Below are 10120 nucleotides of genomic sequence, written 5' to 3'. Positions count from 1 at the left end.
AGCCGGTGCTCGCGGGCGACCCGGCGCGCGCGCTGTGCTCTTAAGGACCCGCCCCGCCCGGCTCCCGGGTGGGAAGGGGAAGGGGCGGAAAGGGGAAGAGGTAAAAGGGGAGGGGCCGGGAAGTTCGCTGACATTTTTAGCAAGTCCCCTCCCTCCCTCCCAGCCTGGGTTTATAGCCTCGCAGGTTGCGGTGCCTGAATTGGCGGCGGGGGAGGAGGGGGGCTGGACACCACCCCGTCTGTTAACGGGTTCCCCTGAGGGAGGAGTCTTGGCGTGTGACTGCCTTTCCCAGGGGAAAAGGCCACTCTGAACGGTTTTGCGTCTCCGTTCTCTAATTTCAAGCCCAGTATGTCCACCAAGCGCTGAGTCAGACCTTCACATGCCAAAAAATAAGAAACCCTTGGGAAGCCCCATAGAATTAAGGAAAAGAGTGCGGCCAGGTAAATCTATTTAGCAGCAATGGGATTGACACAATTTTCTGATCTCTGGATTTCAGGGTGTGTGTATTTGTGTGTGTGTGTGTGTGTGTGTGTGTGTGTGTGTGTGTGTTGGGGGGGTTGTTAATCCTCACACAAGGACATATTTTCCAGAGGGGGAAAGAAATGACCACATCCCGGCACACGCCTTGGGGAACGGGGAGGGGGGGGGTCAAACTTGCAACCCTGGTAGTACCCATGACCCTTGGTGTGGGTGGGCCCACGCTCTAACCACTGAACACACGGGCCAGAGCTTGGTTGGTTTTAATAAAGGTAGTGAAGTCCATAATCATCATAGATCCTGGGATTTAACGGACCTGAGCCCCTTCTCTGGAGTTACCAGTGATGTCAGTTTATTTTTAAATCACTTGTTGACCTTGGGAGTCTTAGGGAGCTTAGGAATGTGCTTGGCCTGCATTTGCTCATTCACTCTCCCAATGACCCAATGAAGAAGGAGCCACTTTGCAGATAAAGAAGATGAGGATTACCCTGACTGGTTCGCTCAGTGGATAGAGCATCGGACTGCAGACTGAAGGGTCCCAGGTTTGATTCCGGTCAAAGGCATGTACCTTGGTTGTGGGCACATGCCCAGTGGGGAGTGTGCAGGAGGCAGCTGAGTGATGTTTCTTACTCATCAATGTTTCTAACTCTATCCCTCTCCCTTCCTCTCTGTAAAAAATCAATAAAATATATTTTTTAAAAAAAGATGAGTATCATGTACATGAAATATCTTCCCTGTGGTTGCAGTAAAAAATATAAATATCTCTGTCCTTAACATACAATACAAACTGAACAAGTGCTGCTTTTGCCTTGAGACCCCTCTCTGCCTGCCTTCAAAATCTGACCCCTCCTATTCCTAGATAGATGACCTTGGGGGAGTCACTTAATTTCTCTAAACCTCAGTTTCCTCATAGGTTAAAAAAGAGAAGGAAAGAAAAAGAATGCTGTCCTCTCCCGGGGTGGTCAGGCAAGCAGGCAGGTGAGCGGTTAGGAGCCAGCAGTCCCGGATTGTGAGAGGGATGTACGACTGCTAAATAGGCAGTCTGACATCCCTCGAGGAGTCCCAGATTAGAGAGGGTGCAGGCTGGACTGAGGGACACACAAATTTCATGCACTGGGCCTCTAGTGTGATAAATTAAATAAATAAATAAATAAATAAATAAATAAATAAATAAAGAGTGTTTGTGTGTGTGTGCATACGTTCGTGTGTGCATCCTAACAACCATTATAAAACAGTTCATATCCTAATGGACACACACACAATGCATATTCCATAGTTGCTCAATAAATAGTAGCTAGTTATTGGAGGTCACGTGTTACATTATATGAATAATACTATATATCCTCAAACTAGTTTGGTAAATACTCAAAGGCAGTTGTCTGCAGCCTGGAACTGTTCTCAATGAATTCATATTTTGTATGGCTGACCATAAAGACACATCATAATATGCCTTATAAGTTGGGGTTGTGGTTTGGAACTTCAAAGGACAGGAAGGCAGTTTACATGGAGAAGGAAAAGCAAATAATGGTGAATCAATGTTTGCTGGGCCATCCGTTATGATGACCTAGAGAGGACTTTGATTAAAGGGGCCTTGCTAGCTTCCTCCTATCTATCACACACTAGTTCATGTTAAACTTATTATGTATGGTATTTATTACCTCCTTTCCTAGAGCAGGTCCTCTACCAAAATTCTTTTAGGCAATTAGGAGGAAGTTTAAAGGTTTTTCCTGAGTCTTTTGTTTCTTGAAAAATAACCACTATAAAATAGTCCATATCCTAAAGAGGCAGATTTTGGGGTGGCAAAGTTTGCTTCCCCTCACGGTCTTAGCCTGTCCCACTTGCTCTCATCATCTTTGCCCTACAGGAAGTCCTTGATGTTTCATGGGAGGAAAACGAAAGTTATCAGGGAGAGAATCAAAGGAACCACAATTAGTCCAGCTAACAAAATATGACTCTTATGAAATCATTGGGAGCCAGCCAGATGTGCTGCTTATTTCCAAAGTAGTGAGGGAGCCTACTTCTGATCTTGAGTTCCTAATTAAAAACAAAATAAAAGAAAAATATAATTACTATATGATGTGGTTATTTAAAAATAATTCTCCCTACAGGACAAAGAAACTAACACTGTTAAGCATCCACCTGAGGTAAAGTGTAGGGGTGAGTGAGGGCTTTATACTTATTGTTAGTGCACTGTCTTAAAGGAAAAGCATCCTTAGCTTGAACTTGCTCATGTAGCTCTCCCTCTTGGTTTCTTGCCCACTTCCTTTCAATTAGAATAAAGACAGAGCTCACATTACACATTACATTCCCTCTCCTTCTGGAATATTTCATCATACCTGCTCTGTTGTCAGGCACAAAAACCATACTCTATAGAGTCAACATGAGTCCCTGATTCTCCCACACCAACCTAGACTCCTTTAGATGTCCATTGTACCTTCTACATAATCCTGCTATGCTTCTTCTTACACTAATAATAATGAAAGTCACCCCTCAGTACAAGGACTTCACATTAAAGTTCTGACTGACTAGACAAAGCCATAAGAGATATCAAGAATCCAATCTGTTAACATTGTATTACCTAACTAGAGGCACGGCGCACAAAATTTGTGTGTGGGTACAGTCCCTAGGCCTGGCCTGTGAACAGGGCCATCTTCCCTGGCTGCCTGCAGCCAACCCCACCTCCTACCGCCACCCACCCCAGTTCCCCATTCACCATCAGGCGATGGGAGCCTACCAGCCGGGGAAAGGGACCAAGAGGTGGTCAGTGTGCCCCATAGTGACTGGTCGAGCAGTGTTTCTGGTTGTTCTGCTGTTAGGGTCAATTTGCATATTACCCTTTTATTATATAGGATGGTAGAGTGGTACTAAAAATTACATGAGATTATAACCTTCAAAATTATGTGAGATAAAACCCACTTGGTGATAGTAATAATTTTATATACTCAAGAATTGCTTGCTAATACTTTTTTAAAGGATTTCTGCATCTAAGCTCATGAGGGACATTAGACTGTAGTTTCCTTTTATCAGGGAAATAGCACCCTCATAGAATGAGTTGGTAAATGTTCCTTCACTCTATTTTATTTTCTGACAGAGATTACATAGGATTGAAATTAGTTCTTTAAATATTTAATAAAATTAGCTAGTGAACTAAAATTATGTGCGATGATATAATTGTTTATTTTTTGTAGATAAGCTTCCCTCAAAACCCAGAAATAATTAAAATTAAGTATTAAAAAGTTTGTGCTATTTAAAAATTATAATATTAAATATGAGGATCAGAAAGAGCTAATGCATATTTGATATTTTGTGTATTTATATTTGAGAAAATTTGTACAGTTGGATTAACAGAATAGCCTTCGAATGCCAATTCAAAATGTATACTTAAGTAATTGAATTAAACATATGAGTAGAAAGTAAAGTGTATTAAATTTATGTAGATGGTTGGAACATTTAAGAGAAGATAAGTTTCCTATGCAATACTTACAAAAGTTGATAAATGTGGAAAGTTCAGCTAGTTGGGGAGTTCACTGCTTTACTATGCATAATTGTTGCTGGGGATCTTGTGAAATTCGGATAACGCCTCAGTGGGTCTGGGGTGGTTTTACCTTGGTTAGCATGCATGATAATCACTGGGAACCTTGAGAAAATGCAGATTTTGCTGCAGTAGGTCTTGGGTGGGGCTAGATGTTTTGCATTTCTAGCAAGTGCCTAGATGAAGAAATTAGAGTTCCACTGTGAGTAGTGTGGGGTCCAGAATGAGTCACCCCAAAATGTGCCTCTGTGGTATGCAAATTGTGTTAAGCTAAAGCCAACTTTAGTGAAAGGCTCAAGAGAAACTTCCAGCTGAGGGACATCTGTGTCTCTTGTTTGTTTATTTATTTTAATAATAATAGATTCATTGAGATATAATTCACATACCATGCAATTCACCGATCTAAAGTGTACCACTCAGTGATAATTAGTCTATTCACAGAGTTGTGCAACCGTCATCACAATCCATTCTAAAACATTTCATCACCCCGAAAAGAAGCCCAGTACACATTAGCACCCACAGTGCACTTTATCCCCACTCCCCACGGTCTTAGACAACCACTAATTTACTATCTGTATGGATTTTCCTATTTGTGGACATTTCATATAAATGGAATCATACAATATGTAGTCTTTTGTGACTGGCTTCTTTCACTTAGCATAATGTTTTCAAGGTTCATCTGTGTTGTAGCATGCATCGGTACTTTATTTCTTTCAATGATCAAATAATATTCTAGTCTTCTTAAATTTTGCACCTTAAATGCTTTGCTTGCTTCACCCTAGTCCCAGTCCTGTAACTCAGTCATCAAGTACTGATAAAAGGCGTTTCTGATTTCCCAAGGAAAGAGAATTCTAGTTAGAGGAGGATGACATACCTCCATGACAATATCTAGAGTTTCTTGAGCTAGCATTCTGGGGTGGTGTGTTTCCTATGAAGAGCTTTGGAGATTGGTATCAAAACTGAGAGGTCACTGATCCACATTCCACGGGGACCAGGCAAGAGGTCACACCCAACCTTGCATTCTAAATAACATGTATGTGCTGGGCTTCTCAGGGGTCTTTGATGTATGACCAAGCAGAAATAGAGCAGGGATAAACATAAATTCTGAAGAGCTTAGGGTATAAGAGCAAAACCACTTGTGTCTGTCTTCCCCTCTGTATTTCTTCAACCTTAAACACACTACACGCCCCCCACACACACACATGTGCATGCACACATGCTCTTGTAACACATTGCATCTAAATTTTTGAATTGTCAATAGCGTTAATGTAAAATAATCCATAGTAGAGGCCACAAGCTGACAGCCCATGGGAGATATGCTTGCATTGATCAACAGAGTGCTTTTTAATATTTTTGAACTAGTTGCCAACATTTAAAAATTGAGAATTTGCACATTGAAAATCTGAATGGCTAAGTCAATTTTAAAAATTGGGAGGCCTGTCCTAATTTGGCCTTCATTCTCTCAGAGGAATGCCTTCTGCTAGAGATAATCAGCATTGTGTCCTTAGATGGGGCAGATGGTATCTAATGCACAAACCATTGACCCAACCCTCCTAGCACATTCATAGTCACTTAAGTTCTCAGCCCCTGATCAATAACAAGCTAAGAAAAATGCTTCACTTTTCTAGCTCAGTTTGTGCAGGAAAAGTAGATATATATTTAGTTTGCTTGTCTTTGGGGACAGGGAAATTTATGTGTGTGTTTATTTACTAGCTTATTTAATTAGACAACTCAATATCATCATGATAGAATTTAGACTACTAAATACAACACCAAAAGGAGGGAATTTACCTTCAGGATATGATTCTATCTTTTAAAGAACTCTATTGATTAAACCTATGATGGTATTATTAAGGTTACTATTATGAGTCAAAATCATTTCATTACATCATGATAATTTAATTCCTTTTAATTAAAATCTTCAGTGTTGGCAGAAAAAGAAGTAAAACTCTTATTATTTGCAGATGACATGATACTACATATGGGAAACCCAAAAGACTTCACCAAAAAACTATTAGAACTAATGAATTCAGTCAAGCTTCAGGACACAAAATCAATATACAAAAATCTGTTGCATTTTTATACACCAATAAGTAGTCACAAGAAAAATTAAGAAAACAATCCCATTTATAATTGCATCAAAAAACCTAAAATATCTAGGAATAAATTTAACCAAAGAGGTGAAAGATCTGTACTCTGACAACTATAAGACATTGAAGAAAAAAACTGACGAGGATAAAATTAAGAGGAAAGATATACCATGCTGATTGATTGTAAGTATTAATATTATTAAAATGTCTTTACTACCTAAAGCAGTGATGGTGAACCTATGACACGCGTGTCAGAGGTGACATGCGAACCCATTTTTTTGGTTGATTTTTCTTTGTTAAATGGCATTTAAATATATAAAATAAATATCAAAAATATAAATCTTTGTTTTACTATGGTTGCAAATATCAAAAAATTTCTATATGTGACACGGCACCAGAGTTAAGTTAGGGTTTTTCAAAATGCTGACACGCCGAGCTCAAAAGGTTCGCCATCACTGGTCTAGTCCCTTCCCCCATCAATCAGCGGGGAATAGATGGAGAAAGTTGCCGAGCTCAAAAGATTCACCATCACTGACCTAAAGCAATATACAGACTTAATGCAACTGCTGTTAAAAAAACCAATGACATTCTTCTCAGAACTAGAACAACTAATCCTAAAATATATATGAAATCACAAAAGACCCCAGATAAAATTTGAGAAAGAACAAAGTAGGAGGAATTACTTTTCCTGATATCAAACTATACTACAAAGCTACAATAGTCAAAACCATACGGTACTGGCATAAAAACAGATACATAGACCAATGAAATAGAATAGAGTCCAGAGATAAATTTTCGCTTATATGTTCAATCACTCTATGATGAAGGAAGCAAGGATATGCAATGAGGAAAAAAAAAAGTCTCTCCAATAATTGGGGCTGAGAAAACTGAACAGATGCATGCAAAAAGAAATGAAATCAGACCACTTTCTTACATCAGTATGCAACAATAAATTCAAAATGGAATAAAGACTTAAGTGTAAGAACTGAAACCATAAAACTCTTAGAAGAAAATAGAGGCAATAAACTCTTTGACATAGGTCTTAACAATATATTTTTATATATGTCTTCTCAGGCAAAGGCATCAAAGGCAAAAATAAACAGACGGGACTGTATCAAACTAAAAAGCTTTTGCACAGCAAAGGAAAATATCAACAAAACGAAAAGACAACCTATTGAATGGGAGAAGATATTTGCAAATGATACATCCTATAAGGCATTAATATCCAAAATATGTAAAGAAGTCATACAACTTAAAACAGACACACACACACACACACACACACACACTTCTTATTTTGTCCTTATATTCACTTCCCTATGTTTAGATTATATTGTCTTTGAGTTAAGTGCCTGCAGGAATGGAGGAAATGGCCAGCAAGTGGACCCAGTGCACAATGTAGCTGATCCCCAAAGACTCCTACTCTAACAGGGAGCTCTGATGGAGCCTTGCATCAGTGTCAGCTCAGCCCTGTGTCCAAAAGACCACGAAAGAGCTGGGTATTCCACTTTTCCCAGTGCATTGTTACCCAAGTAAATGCAATATGTCCTTTTGGATGAGGCCTGGGGCATCACTACTATACACACTGCCCTTGGTGTTGTAAGGCCCTTCCTCATCAGGACATAGCCTCTCTTCAGTGGACTCTGGGTATGAGAAGTGGCCCAGTTCTGAAAACTGGGTAGTGGATTGTGACTTTCAGAGGGTGGCACACATTCATTTTTGATATCTTTCTCTTTGCTTCTCTCGCCTTCCTTCTCTCTTGGCATCTTTTGATATTAGACATTTCCCATCTATTTTGCTCCTAGAAACACTGTTCTACTAGCCATTTCCATGGAATCCTCACAATCACAAACCTGGGCATCTGGTCTTCCCTGGAGTTATGAGTCCTACCCAGCAACTAGACATGGGGTTAAGTGGATTCCTTCAGGGTGGGAACAAGGATCCTGCCTATTATCTCTGGTTCTAATGACATCTTAGCAAGCTGAAAGGCAAGTGCTGACTTATATGGGAATGCAGCCCAGGTAATTGCATGGGATATCAATAGTTCCATTGTTAGACAAACATCTTTCCACCCAGGAAGGACTTAGAATTAAATTCAGAGAAATTTAAGAAGTATCAAACCCATATTTTAAGGTTTTTGTACACATTAGCTATTTTAAATGTGTACAAACAAATGTGTGATTGCCATGTTTAAGAGAATTTGCCCTTTTTACAATAATGTGTCAACCTGGTGACTCCAATATAAAATGTGAAATCGAATAATTGAATTAGATTTCGAAGGGGAGCAGAACATGCCACCCCAAAATGTGACAGTGGGAGTTCAGGACAAGCCACCCCAAATGTGTCGCTTTGGTATATTGATGATTTTGAGCTGCAGACACTTGAAAAACAGCAACTGCAGGGAGAGGCTTTCTCTGAACTCCCCTTATCTGTCTAAAGACAGAGCCCTCCACACGGAATTAATTGACTTAAGTCCTCATTCCTCCCTCCCAGGAGTTTCATCAACCAGGGAAAATCGACCCTTATCACAGGAGAGGAGGCTGGATGTCAACACCACACCCAGACAAACTGTCACAACCGGTCAGACCTCGCACGTACTCTTCTAAGCCTAAGGGCACATCCATCTTTCCTAAAAGTTATTTCTGCTCCCCAAGGAGGCCTCCATCCCTCCTCCCCTTTTCCTGTATAAATGGTATTCAAGTCTGAATTCTAAGCCACTCATAGATTTACTCTTTTTTCCCTCAGTATCTCCCATGTTTACATGAGGTATCCATGTTAATAAACTTCTGTTCGTTTTTCTTTTGTTAATCTGTCTTCTGTTACAGGGGTCCCAACTAAGAACTCAGAGGGTAGAGGAAAATTATATTTTTCCTCTACAATTTGTTATTAAGTTACAGTCTTACCAAGTTTTTTAATGAAGAGTTGGAATATTCACAAGAACATAAGGTTCAGCATATTTATCATTTTAATTTATTAGATCTATGAGTTATTTAAATACATGGGGTTTATTTGCTAAGTCAAAGTGCTAAAAGAAAATTGAATAATTAAATTGAATATATTAAATTTAAATATGTGGTATAATATGTTTATAGATACATAATTAAATTTATGAATAAGACTAAATATTTACAAAGGCTTCTTTATGGTAAAATTTGCTAAACTTATAAATAGGATAATGTTATTAAGAGCCTAAATTTGATAGCTTAAAGATTTAAGATTTCAAAACATTTTGTAACTTTAATAAATTATATATTAACTAGAGGCCTGGTGCACGAAATTTGTGCGGGGGGGGGGGGGTGTCCCTCAACCCAGCCTGCACCCTCTCCAATCTGGGACCCCTCAAGGGATGTCCAACTGCCCAGTGGGATCGGGCCTAAATGGGCAGTTGGACATCCCTCTCACAATCCAGGACTGCTGGCTCCCAACTGCTCACCTGCCTGCCTGCCTGATTGCCCCTAACTGATTCTGACTGCCAGCCTGATCACCCCCTAACCACTCTCCTGCCAGCCTGGTCACCCCCAACTGCACTCCCCTGCAGGCCTGGTTGCCCCTAACTGTCCTCCCCTGAAGGCCTGGATGTCCCTAACTGCCCTCCCCTGCAGGCTTTGTCCCTCCTAACTTCCCTCCCCTGGAAGCCTGGTCCCCACCAACTGCCCTCCCCTGCAGGCCTGATCACCCTCAACTGCCCTACCCTGCAGGCCTGGGTTCCCCACCCCAAATGTCCTCCCCTGCAGGCCTGATCACACACAACTGCCCCCCCACCCCTGCAGGCCTGGTTCCCCCTAACTGCCCTCCCCAGCTGGCCATCTTGTTTCCACATGGGGGCAGCCATCTTGTGTGTTGGAGTGATGGTCAATTTGCATATTACCTCTTTATTATATAGGATTGTAAAATCATTATGATCATTTAAATATTTTTTCTATACACAAAAACTGCCCTCAAGGACACAAAAAGTCCTCACATTTAATGTCAATTATCTTTTGAGAAAGAAGTAATTGTATATTACAGATAATGAAATTGA

The sequence above is a fragment of the Myotis davidii genome, unplaced genomic scaffold (genome assembly GCF_000327345.1).
Source record: "Myotis davidii unplaced genomic scaffold, ASM32734v1 scaffold279, whole genome shotgun sequence".
Lineage (NCBI taxonomy): Eukaryota > Metazoa > Chordata > Mammalia > Chiroptera > Vespertilionidae > Myotis > Myotis davidii.
This window is presented reverse-complemented; position numbering follows the sequence as displayed.